The following is a 12,249-nucleotide window of genomic DNA, read 5'->3' on the forward strand; positions in this document are numbered from 1 at the left end:
GGGGAAGGGCGGTGGGGAAACATCGACTCGAGGAAGTATCGGGATCGTAAATTGATCGAAAGCTACAAAGAATTAAACGTTGAAATAAGAGTATTGAAAAAAAAAAAAAAAGATTAATTGAGATGGACGGTGTTACGCGGCGAGGATCGTCGAATTTCCAGCTGCAACAAGATCGTGAATATTTTTCACCGGTTTTAAAACTAACGTCTGTCCGTTTCGAAAAACTAAAGGAAACGGAATGTTTGCCTTGTGTTTCAGTTAATATCGCGAAATAAAACGTTCCACTTTTTCTCCGTGTCAACAAGAGGAGGGAAGCGAAATATCGTTAAAACATCCAAATATTTTATTTCATACGCACGCTACCGTCTATTAATCCTGCCGGAGGGTCGACGATTTTATCCAAATATTGGACTTGAACCGGTAATCCGTTTAATGGATATTTGGCTGGTAAAACGTAGGTCGTATAGGATATTAACGTCGAAATGCAGAGCAATAAACGGGCCTCCTGAGTAAAGATTAAATCGGAATACCAACCGAGAACGTGCTTGCTATTGATATACATAGGATTCACGATGTCCGATCGTGAATATTAAATTGACAGGTACGTGCATCGTCCGCGATACTTCTCGTTCCTGCGAAATTGTCCGTTTATGCATTTGTTCGAAGGAACCGACAGCTTCCGACAACTTCGTTTCCTCGTTGAGAATGATCGCGTATCTTGTTCCTTATATCGTTTAATCGTCTTGAAAGAGAGAGAGAGAGCAGTAACTTTTATCAGAAGTTGAATTTATTAATCATCGAATAATAGCTTTCAAGTAGATTTCAAATAAGAAACGAACGTCACATTCTCCTGGCAACGAACGTTCGCACTTCCCCTTTCCACTATACTTGCGCAGCCCTGTGTTAACAGATTTATCGTTTATTGAAATTGCTCGGTTTCGGTTGATCGCGATCGAGGTTATTTCGCATTATAAACGAAAATACTCTATCCAGAAAGGCGGATAGAAAGGCGGTGAGATGGGCCGCTACGTGACACGGACGCGAATCGCGACATTAATACTAAGCGCTCCTTTATTTTCTTTTACGTTCCGACCAGGACGCGACGACCGCCTCGACGAATTTTAACGAGAACCTCGTCTACGTTCTTGTGAAAATTTCGATCCCCCGCGCCCCTCCTCCTTCTCCTCCCACCCCTTTCCCTTCTATCGCGTTCAGTTTCTCCCTTGCTTCGTCTCTCCACACTTTACGCCCAGCGATTTTCAGCTTGTGTTTCCCTGCTTTCTCTGCACGATTTACACACTATTGCACGTCGATGCAACCGACGCGGCGGACGAATTTTATGATAGCTTCATCTCGTTCCTCTCTACATTCGAATCGCATCTCAACCCCTCAAATTGATCACGTTTTTGCACGAGATACGCTATCACGTGAGATACCTGAAAGAGACATTGGCGGCGTTGATGATTGGCTGTTAAAGTCTGCCAGAATCAATTACACGAAAAGTTGTAACACTTGTTCGAAACGATATCTGAATCTTGATTATTTCTTTACAAGTTATCTTTTAAATTGTAGACGCGAGAGAGAAACGTATATGCTAATGTTATGCAATATGTATTGTGATACATATTACACGTCATCTACGTAATATATTTCGCATGTTACAGCTATGTAGATAAATAAAGGAACAATTTGTAACTATTAAATTTTGTTGTCGAGGAAGCTGATCTTTGTAAGAAAAAAAATGCGCACGCGAGTAGGGTTTGCTGCCGTGGCTTCGTAGCCCGAAGAAATTCTGGTCGATTCATCTTCTACCCCGAAATGCGAAGGATCGCCATTTTTCGAGGGCAATGGCACGTTCCCCGTTGATGATGAAACTCTGGGGCGAGGACACTATGGGGACGGAGGATCACCGAAAGGAAAATCAATGTAGTGAATGAGCTTTGAGCATAGCAGCCTGCCATACTATCGCCACGCTGGGGTAACTCGTATTAGCGTGAATTCTGTGCCACGTAAGCACGGATGGGGTGTCCAGAAAACGTGAATCATACCTATTTAAATTGTGTACCAGATACTGCCTCGTTATTCCGTGGCCATATTTCCATTTTTCGATCTTATTTCTTCAACGAAACAAATTATCATCTCGAAAATAATAACAAGGGGGAAATTGGACATTTTACATAGGTGTCCCTTGTAAAACTGATTGCTTATCTAAAATCGCGCGAGCAACGAAAAGCACGACGTCCGATCAATATCCGGCGATATCTTCCAGTGGACTGAGCGAGTATCAAACGTTATCGAAACGTTGTCGATTTGCACTTGAAGTAGTTATTTTCTACGCAACTAATTCGATTCATCTGTTTAACGTAACAGCAAACGATTTCGGTAAATGAAATCCGCGACGAAACTGTTGAGAGGATACGACGTCGCTGTACTAATCATTTTTTTTTTCTTTCTAGAAAACGGGGGGAGGAGGAACGAATTAACGAGTGTCAACATTTTAAAAAATAGAGTTCGACGGAACGGTAGGACGGTGGTTCTCTTTTAATGTATTTACAGAAGAAACGAGTCGGTCGAAGGGAAAGAAAGCCACCGTCTTTTCCACATCCGTTTGCAAGGGCGCGACTGTAAAATGCGAGGGTGTTCGACCCTCCTCTCTTCGAAGCTAACCCTAAATGGCAGCTCGCCAAGTGTGCTAACACCCTCTTCTGCACATGTAGGCGCCCTCTTCTGTCCTCCTCTTCCCCTCTCACCTTTTCTATTCTCTCTCTCTCTCTCTCTCTCTCTCTCTCTCTCTCTCTCCCACCCACCCACCCCCTTCTCCCCCTCCCTCGCCCACTCACTGTTCACCACCATCCTACCCTTTTGCGACACGCACGCCAGGTCCCATTCAATGCGCCGGCTACACGCACTGCACACGCGGCTTTGCACACAATGCTCGCAAACACTTTGCATTCGTAAACATGCGTAAACAACAACGGTGGTTTCACACCTAAGGTACAAACCACCCTGAAACTGCACGGTCGAGTGCAACGCGTGGGATGCTATTATGGGCTGCAGTTCACTTTTAGATTAAACTCGGGGCAACTTCCAGTTCGCCGTACCCGAGGCCAACTTAGTTAGTTAAATACGGAATTAGTTGGACGCGATTCGTTTTATAAGGTTAAATTAAGCACTGTTCATTATATCGGGATGGACGGGGCCGGGAAGTAATCTTTTTTTCTCTCTTTTTTTTTTAATCTCCGTGTCGCTCGAATTTTCCTATTTTGCCGTACGTTCGCGCTAAACGTTAAAAACCCCCGGGATCCGTACTTTCGCCGCAACTTTTCAATAAAGTACTTAGCGAGTTTGTACTTGGCGGTGACTCGCGATTTCGCGATTGTTCGAAAGCAGATAACACGCTGCTGTAGCAGCTGACTTTACAGAGTCACCGATAAATTTCGACAAATCCCAGCGAACGTTCATGAAAACGAGTTTCTCGGAATCTACTTCTTCTACTTGGTTTATTACAGACAGACGTCAGTGTTGCGAAACGTTATTTACAAAATTGACGCATTCGACGCGAGCACGAAAGAAACAGCGCAACAAAGAGACGAAGGGGGCACGGTTTAGTCTTCCTAGGTTCGATTCACAGGTTCGTGCTCGTACCGCCGCGGGTCAAGTGTCGATAGCAGCGTGCAATACACGTCGTTTATAGATTCGCCGAGATGCCTCTGGCGATCGAAGGCCAATAGAAGTACGCGACAAACAAGAGGCTGTGCATCAGTCGGATTAGATTGGATAAAGTTGGCGATATCGTTTGAGTTGACAACTAGCGTATAGCAGTTTAGTTTGTGCCGGTGCTCTTTGATAAGACAGAGATCTCTTTGACGAAGATGCATGATTGATTCTACCGATCTGGCTTGTGTGCTCTTGCTGAAAAAATAAATAGCGGAAAACCTCCTCTTTTCTCCGGCGAACTCGCGGTATAATAAAAGAGTTATTGACACAAGCTGCTACTGCAAAAGCCATGGCCGAAACGAATATTGGTCCGCGTTGTAAACACGAGCGCTCTGCTATTTCCCGAACTTCCGAAGGCTTGTGTAATCTAGCTGAAATTAATCCGTATCGTTCGTGTACGTTTAAAACGATGAACGAAAGTTGAGCGAAAAGAAATATAATATTTTTGTAGAGAATCTCATCTACGCTGGCGTCGCAAGTGGAAAGAGTGGAGTATAATTTTTAATTGGTTCTCGAGTGAAGTCTCGATCTCTCCGCTACAGGGTTAGAAAGTTTACTTGGACAATGATTTCGAAGTTCTCGCGCCATCTAAAGTCGAGTTTCATCTTTTCAACTCGGGACATCCTCCGTCATAAGATCTCCGTCCCGTTTGAATTAAGAAAGTTTACCTTCAGTTCTCTTGTGTCCTCTGATAAAGTATCTCACATTTTGTCACGTGTGTACGATGTACTTGATCTCAATTATAATCTAACACTACGACGAAAGTGAGAATATATATCCGAATATATCGTTGCCAATAATTTATGCAAAATACTCGCGTTTTTCTTTCTTTCTTTCTTTCTTCCTTTTACGGATCAACTATATTTCAGCAAAGTCTCCTTATCGAGAAACCCTCGATTCCAGCTGGAGTAAAAGTGCTTGCATAGTGCGTACGTGCAATGAACGAGAGTCCATCAGTCCTTACTGACCATTCAGCACTATAAAGGGAGTTCAAATATTGATTCGGTTGGCAATTATGAGTGGTTTTTCACTGGGTCTCCACAGGCATACCCTTCGGTCCTGTTCTCCGGGTCTGCTTAATTACGGGATGTTTGCGTTTCTCAAAATTAAACTCCTGTCGGTCAGGATAGCGCATCGCGATAGCCCTCGGGCTACTCTAAACAAATTTACATCGAACTGGAGAACGTGCCACAATAGCCGATCATAATCCTTCACCGGGTTTCTCGCTTCTATTTCTTCGGTACCTCGTTCCCGTCGAAAACGCAGTATTTCAAAAATCTCCCCCAAAGTTACCAGAAGTACTCGTTTTTTAAAATGGAAAATTGCACGTTTGTCGTGAATTTGGTATTTGGTATTTGGTGTGTGTGTGTGTGTGTGTGTGTGTAACAAATATTTACGTTGCAAACAGGAATTAATAACTTATTTCTTTTTGTTTAGTCCAGAAATTTTTTCCATCCATTACACGAGAGCAAATATTTTCAATATTTGTATCAGCAGAAATATGATCGTGATAGGAAGCAGATTGGAATAAGGGAGACGAAAGCAACTTCTTCCAAGATCCTGCGCGGTTTACTTTTGTGGCAGTAAATTAACGGTTCACGGTGAGACTTCTCTTGGGACCCCTTCGTGACGTCCAGTTACAGCCCTTGCTACATTTCCGACGAAATTAGTAAAAGTCGAAGGGAAACGGTAATTCTTGGTAGAAGGAACAGCGGATCACGTTCCAGCTTTTTTTCTATTTCTTTTTTTCGTTATAAATGTAGTCGTTAATCATCCGAGAGAGAATTAATCGTTTAGTAATATTTCTTAAAAACGTCTTTACGTCGCGTGCCTTATGCACGTTTATGCCTTCAAAGTTTTCAACGAAGAGGGATTTTTATATTTCATCGACGTGTTGACATGTCCGACAATGTATTGTATAAAATGGCGTTGCTCTCCATTAAACGTACATAATCCGAAATCTTTCTCGTTCATCGGGACCGTTCTAATCCATAAAAAAAAAAAAAAATGTTTAAAAGCTACGAACCAAATCGGATAACGATCAAACGAGTCTCACGTTCAAATGCAAAAATATTCCGGTGTAATCCATATATCAAAATTTTATTCAACTATTTCCCCGACTCTGTTGACGAGGAGAAAACTCGGACAAAAAACCTGCGTACGATTCGCGATGAAACTGGAGCGGAAAATATCTATTCGAAATGACTGAAAAAATTACGTAACTGACGAATCGAGAAGTCCCACCTCGAGGAGCGTGTGAAAAAGTAGGAGAAATAACAGTGAATATCAAGCTTGCCGGCCGTCGCGTTGACGTTTTAACAATTATAGCAGGCTGTTCGCGCCGACGTCCACGTTCCGCAAATGATTTGCGAGAAAAGAACGAAAATAAGAAATGGCAGGGGACGAGGAAAATGGAAGGTGACGAGCTACGTGCTTCGGTATCAAGCAGCCGCGAGCTGCTTCCGCGAAGTTTAATTAAATAACGAGGTGACGTCGTGGGCGACGAGGGTGCATTCGCACCATGAAGCGAGACCGACAGAAGGAGGGTCGAAGTGTGAGAGAAAGACAGACGGAAGCGTAGAAGCCAGCGGTAAGAAAGACCGCGGGACTTGGAAAAGGGGATGGACTCGGGGCTGAGGTGCCAAGTTGCTAGGTGACTTTGCTAGTTATTTAATTAGCCCGGAGACTCTCCTTTGCTCCACTGCATCCCCCTTTCCTTCCGACTCTTTTTACTCCTCGAAACGTCCACCCCTTTTCTCCTTCCTTCGACTAGTTCCTCCCCCTTTCCACCATGTCCCGGGGTCTCTCTCTCTCTCTCTCGGTGCCTTTACCGCGACTTCCTTTATGACCTCCAAAGGACAACGTGCCACTTTCTCTCTTCTCAAGCCACCCCTTCGACTTATTGTTCTCTTTGGTCATTTCTGCACGACCATTTGCGCGTGCGGATCCTATCTCCCCACCTCCCCAACTCGCACCAGAGAATCAGCGCGATCGTGCAGAAGCGACGGGAAATTTTCACTTTGAACTCCGTTCAAATTAGAGTCGGCCGTCTGTACGTAAAAGCGCCGGATATTCCTATGTAAATCGAACGAGAACCGAACTCTCGGTTTTATTAATTAATCTTTCGCGGATCCTTCCGTGATTGCGCCAAGTGACTCGACGTATTTGTACGTCTGCCTCTGCACGCTCGTTAATCTACATGATCGTTCAAACTTCGTTCAAAATTATACGAATGATATATCAAGTTATTAATCTTTACGTTAACCGACGTAATTTCGCAGTCGCGATAATTACTGGAAGAAGAAAGAACAAGAAAGAAACAGAAGACAAAAGAAACTAGTAACGAGAGATTCTCCACGACGCAACAACGACGAGGAAATAGGGAGAAATCGACAAGGGTGGGAAAGTATAGGTTGTATTTGCCGCGCTCCAACAAGAAAAACAGAGAGATTCCCCATGGGAAGTCGGCAGCCTTTCCCCATGTTCCAACAACCGTCATTTTCGATCTGAACCGCGAACGAAAAGACATCGAAAGCTTATCAGAGCTTAACCCGGCGACAGGATGATTGCTGGTATTACCAGAATTACTCGAGAGCGAATTGCGCAACATGCCGTAACGAACTCGCAGTATTTCAAAAATTCTGCGTTCACTCCGTTGCTAGAAATGGAACGGAACCGCCCCTAAAGGCCGCCGGGATTTTTTAACGGATATGAAATATATTTTGAAATGTTATATTGAACCTAGTTTGTCCCCCATTGTTCTTAATTTTTTGACGTCACACTGACGAAATCCTAAGAGATAAATAATTAAATGCACAAATCCTTTTATCAATTTATAAATATATTAAATTTAATCAATTAAATTCCCATGCGATTACATGCAAGATTCGCATTAATTTTATTCCCGTGTATAGTTGTTCAATTTGTCGATCCTTATATTCTGTAATTCTGTCTATAATTACGATCACTTGTTTTTGATACTTAAATGTTACTATATTCATGTATCTTTATTATATTGCATATTATAAATACCTATACGGATTTTCTGAAAATTTGTACACGATTATTGTATAGTTATACATATAGTTATGAAATATAGAATTAGAATTTTTCTATATTTTTCGAAGACTATCCAAAGTGCATATAACTGATTTAAACTTGTTTAAAATGTAGAAATCTTTATGTTTGCAAAAGGACTTTTACAAAATCGTTGCACGCGCAGAGGAAAATCTGTAACAAATATTCGCAGATTTTTAAGCGCGCGCGTGCGTTTAGTCGCGCTCCTTTTACACACCCTTAAAAAATTCGAGGAACATCTGTTGCAGCTAGAGCAAAAAGGCGGAAAGGGTTGAGCAGGTGCGACAAAAAGCCCCGACGAAATTCGCAGTAAACGCGACACTCGGATCAAAGCGGTTCCCGATTTCCGTAGTCGAGGCTGTAGCGGAATTTCTCAGGGAACGTATTCGGATTCTTAGAAAGCGAATCCGAAGCCAAATCGATATTACGCGCGATGAATATTTTGATTTCAATTCTCCCGGGGCACACGTCATTTACATATTTCAAGCATCAGCAGTGTTACATAACAGTTTTATGAAAAAAAGAAAAAAAAAAGAAAAAAAGAAAAATGCTGAACGATTATCTACTAGCTTTTTCACCAATGTTATCAATAATGATTTCACAAAAGACTGATTTGCTCTCGATCAAGTCGCTGTTTTCAAGTCGAAAGACAGAATTTCATCCACGAACGCAACTGGAACGCGATCGTATTTGATCCGCCGAAGATTTGGTTTTTAACTAGAACGCGTTAAACCTTGACCAGAGCTGAATGCCAGGGGTAACCAGAAAGATAACGAGAAAAGGCTTCGACAAAATCCAAAGTAAATGTGACGCGGCTGATCAAACCGGGACACGATTTCCGTAGTTGCCGTTACAACAATACACTCCGTTGCATAAATAAAGCTCGCACGTTGCGCGTGATCAATATTGGATGTGATGAAAGTAAACCGGTAAAGCGCCGAACGACGCTCAACCCTCGTCGACGCGCGCGACCGTCTGTGTAATTTAATGCCGGGTAAATACGCCAAGCGGAGACTAGTTTTGCACTGTAATCTAGATGAATCTGCTGGAAGGGCCACTCCCAACGGGCATAGGCCACCGTCAATTACAAAACGACCGTAAAGGGACGCCGCGGCGTACTTTCCTTGTCGGCTTCTTACCTCTCTATTTCTGATGTCACACACTTCGGATACTTAATACCGCGGATAGAAAAATCTTCGGTAAATTCATTCTTTCTCTTCAACTTACGTTTCTCGTTGCAAATGTTCGCAATTAAGTCATAACCAGCACCGTGTCCTCCCTTCAGTCGCCCACGTCTTCTCGACTGCATTTCTGAAACAACGTCAAACGATTCAAGTGGTTACTCATCGGGGTACGTGAGAAATTGATTAACATCTTACGTTAACTAAAGTAATTGCTCGTAAATTGCACTAAATTTATAGTAATTGTTTATACTAATTTACTGTCAACAAGTCATATGCTATCTGTTGCCATTTCTAATCAAAAAGTCACAATAATTACATTCTAGTACATGCAAAAGTTAAAAGTAATTATGCAATTGTTTAGAATATGTTATTTAACGTATCTGATTTGATTTTGTTTCGTAAAATTAATTGCGAACAATGCAAACGTTACGGGTATTTTGCTCTCGTGAAATTGTGACTCATTACGTTGAATATCACGTTGAATATCAAATAGCTATTGCACGACTTGTCCAAGACGCTAACATGAATCTGTTTTTATACGATAGGTATACTATGTTTAATGGGCTATTTATTTTACTGGGGGTTACCGGTGACCCCCGCCACGCTGAAATGCGTTTCTTCGATTTTCACTTATTTTTTACGATATAGTGAAATTGTGGGAGCTGCATTTCTTCACGACTGCCATGAAATGAAAAAAAAAAAAAAAACAAATAGCAGCAGAAGCCAAGCAAAAGCAAAAAATTGTATCAAAAGAATCGTATTGTACCAAAAATTGTGCCGAGCAATAATTTATCATAATATAAAGAAGAGTTCAATCTGATTACATTTCACAAAATTCTGAGGTTCAGATCGGAAACACGATGATAAAAAAAAAAAAAAAAACATTGAGCAAATCCTTGGAATTTCCTTTTAGATGGCTTAACTTTTCCGCGACATTTTTGTTAATGTATCGTTATGTTTTATGTTACGAACAAGACACCATGCGTGTCATAAAGTAGACGTAATGCAGGTAGATACATTGCGGTAGAAACGTCCAGCGGTTACGTAAGTAGTATGTGATTTAGCTGAGTGCCACCGAAAATGAGAGACGTCGCGATATTTTCCAAATGCAGAAAGAGAGACGTTCCGGTAGGAAATTTATCTTCTCGTAATAATAGCATAGCAACGCCGTTTTCCGGGTGTTGTCACGTCCCTTTCGTTCTCGTACGTGTCTACCTCTTTGTCTTCTTCCGTTTTTCTTTCCCGTTCCGTTTCGCGCGCTCTCTGCATCCCTCCGGGATTCACCCGTGTCCGCGTTATAATGGCATTTCGTTCCTCTGTATTATACTTACCATCTCTCGTCTTGTACAACACGTTTTCTTGCATTCTACGCTTGGGTATCTCATTTGTCTCTCACTCCTAAATATACCAAATATTTTTTCACCGAACGAAACACTGAATTGACATTGCGTCAACGACGGAAACAAAATTCTAGCGACACTTCTGTTAATTGTAGTTTCAGATACGTAATGTAAACTATATTAAAGTCATTCATCGATTTTTCCGAATAAACAAGGATACCAGATTCTAGAGTCTTTTTCTTTTTTTTTTTTTTTTAACTCGTGCAAGTACGTTACATTAACGTTACACAGTACTTTCGAACTTGAATTAATGAAAATCTCGTTGGAAGTGCCAGAAAGTTCTAAAAGCATTATAAAACCTTTTAACCGGAAAAATTTGGAATTTATCAGTATCGTCGTGATAGAAGAACGATGCTTTCGGTGCTTTCGCGTTTCAAATAGAAATATTATACGTAAAGTGTTCTGCAATACTGTCTTAACAAAAGGGTGCGCGCGTACATGTATTTATTTTTAATCAAGTGTGCATCGTGATCAAAGGGATATTACGTATGTATTTTATTTCGAACATCCGTTTGTACAAGCACGAACTCATTTCAGGATATAAGAATACTTTTTCACGATAGAACAGCAAGTGCTTTTACGGCAAGCAAACAATATTTCAAGCTCCTTTTCAAAGTACTCTTTATGCCAGAAAGTGTTACGCTTCACGAGAACGGTACACAAAGGAGGTTTTAGTTCCATAAAAAAATTGAAGAGACGACTTCTCGAACCTTGTCCATCTTCGTCCGTTCTGCACTGTAAAGGTCACAGTATTCATTTTTATTTTTCCCTCTTTCTCCTTGTTTTTTTTCTTTCCCTTTTTTTTCTTTTTTTTTTTTTTTTTTTTNTTTTTTTGGTTCATCTCCCGTTGGATTTACATGTCTTGTTTCTCCCTTCGTTCTCCCCTCTCCGCCGCGTACCCTGTGGCAAACCTGCAAATCTCTTATACCGAATTCCTAGTTTGCCGCCATATACTATATCCACACTTTCTGTATCTCCTTTCCTCGACGTTTACATTTGCATTTGTGCTTCTCTTTCCGCCGGCTTTGGAGGCTCTCCTGCAAGCCTCGATGCTCGTCCTTTTTCCTTTTTTCCTTTTCCCTTTTACCTTTTTCCACCCTTTCTCTCCGACCACCACACGCACGCCCTGGTTTCATCTCGCGAATATAAAAAGGGCTGAGCACACGAGTGTTTAGTAACTTTGTCAGCGTTTTTAATCCCGCCCCTTATCCTACCTCTGCTTTCGCTTGTCCCGCACCGCTCTCTTTGTCCCGCTATTTCTCTCGTACACTTACGCGCGCGCTTTTTATTTTTTTCGTTTTTCCTTCTTTTTTTTCTCCATTTTTTTCTTTTTTTCCTTTATTTTTTAGTTCGTTTCTGGCTTCGACACAGCCGTGCTCTATGTACTTTGTAAAACCGACCGTTGTACCAATTACGAGTGCTCGCGTTCAACCTGCACCGGATTTAGTAGCTTCATCAATGAAATTGATTCGTTTGGTCCCCGGTTCCCGGTGTCAGCACACAAACTTCACGTCATGCCGGCAACTCGAACGGTAGTTATCAAGCATATGTCCAAACGATTTACACGTAACCCCCGTTTTGTTCATTTCTACCCTTTCGTATTTCGAAAAGTGCCCCGATTTTGTGCTCGGAGAACAATGAGCTCTGCGCGGTGGCTTTTATCACACGACACGCCGCGGCACGGTAGATTCTAATAAAACGCGTTTCGCGGTAAAAATTAATATCAAAAAAGTATAATACGCTTCGCCGGTTAACATTTTCAACGCCACGTTTCCCAATTCTCCTCCATTTCTGGGAAACGATCTTCACTCGCTCAAATAGGAACAATTTTGTTTGCATATATCATAGCAAACAAAATAAAACGAACGACT

The 12,249-nt window shown here is 41.8% G+C and overlaps 1 protein-coding gene and 1 long non-coding RNA gene across 26 annotated transcripts in view; one reads left to right on the forward strand and one right to left on the reverse strand.

Annotated features, from left to right (window-relative positions):
- LOC122533487 overlaps nucleotides 1-9,098 on the reverse strand; it is a 151,920-nt gene extending 142,822 nt beyond the window's left edge. Inside the window, exon 1 of the long non-coding RNA XR_006307720.1 lies at nucleotides 9,022-9,098. This is a non-coding gene — a long non-coding RNA (uncharacterized LOC122533487). The remainder of the gene's footprint in view (nucleotides 1-9,021) is intronic.
- The window catches only part of LOC122533483 (CUGBP Elav-like family member 4), a 571,418-nt gene that overhangs the window by 527,640 nt on the left and 31,529 nt on the right, over nucleotides 1-12,249 (forward strand). The gene's annotated exons all lie outside the window — the stretch shown is intronic.

The sequence above is a fragment of the Frieseomelitta varia genome, unplaced genomic scaffold, assembly GCF_011392965.1.
Source record: "Frieseomelitta varia isolate USP_RPSP 00005682 unplaced genomic scaffold, Fvar_1.2 scaffold_532, whole genome shotgun sequence".
In the NCBI taxonomy this organism is placed as follows: Eukaryota; Metazoa; Arthropoda; class Insecta; order Hymenoptera; family Apidae; genus Frieseomelitta; species Frieseomelitta varia.